Genomic DNA, 720 nt, shown 5'->3' with positions numbered 1-720 from the left:
TGATGGGATGCGGTACAAACGCCCATCATGAGTTATGGGACACGCTTCACCCAAATGATGCAGCTGGAGAATGCACTGTAAACTGGTGTTTACAAAACGATATCGAAATTGCAAATGATGGCACACCAACGAGAAGAATTCCTCACACGGCAACCATGTCGTCTCCAGATGTTACGATGTACGGTGAATGAAAAGTCAGAAGATAGGAGGCAAGTCTCAGTCCAGATACTGACCACTTCTTGACAACGTTTAAGATATGTATTGGGATTGGTGTAGGAATGGTCTCCATTACGAAGTCACGAAGGGTGTTGTATACTTGTAACAAAGCAAATTTGTGTGAGTTTAGAAAGTGTGTGGTGCAACAATGGTTAATATTAATGAAGTCAAAAAACAACGTGGATGCTATAAATTAGGCAGTGACTAAAGGCATTCGCATAGCAACAAAGGAAACAATACAGAAATGTAAGGGAGTATCGCCACAGTTCTGTACACGAGAACTGACAGAACTGGACACAAAAATAAGAGAGTATACAAATGAAAAGCACAGAGATGCCCTTACATACAAGAGAAGGAAGGTTCTCACTGAAACGTCCCTACAACATTGGAGGGAAAATGCGTCAAAGATTTCAGTGATCGATACAAAAAGTTGGAATTTAGTCAAGTTCATATACACACCAATGCCACTGACATCTCCTGTTCAGGTAGTGAATGACTACCCTA

Source organism: Trypanosoma equiperdum (assembly GCF_001457755.1).
Source record: "Trypanosoma equiperdum strain OVI genome assembly, contig: ctg_427, whole genome shotgun sequence".
Taxonomy (NCBI): domain Eukaryota; phylum Euglenozoa; class Kinetoplastea; order Trypanosomatida; family Trypanosomatidae; genus Trypanosoma; species Trypanosoma equiperdum.
This window is presented reverse-complemented; position numbering follows the sequence as displayed.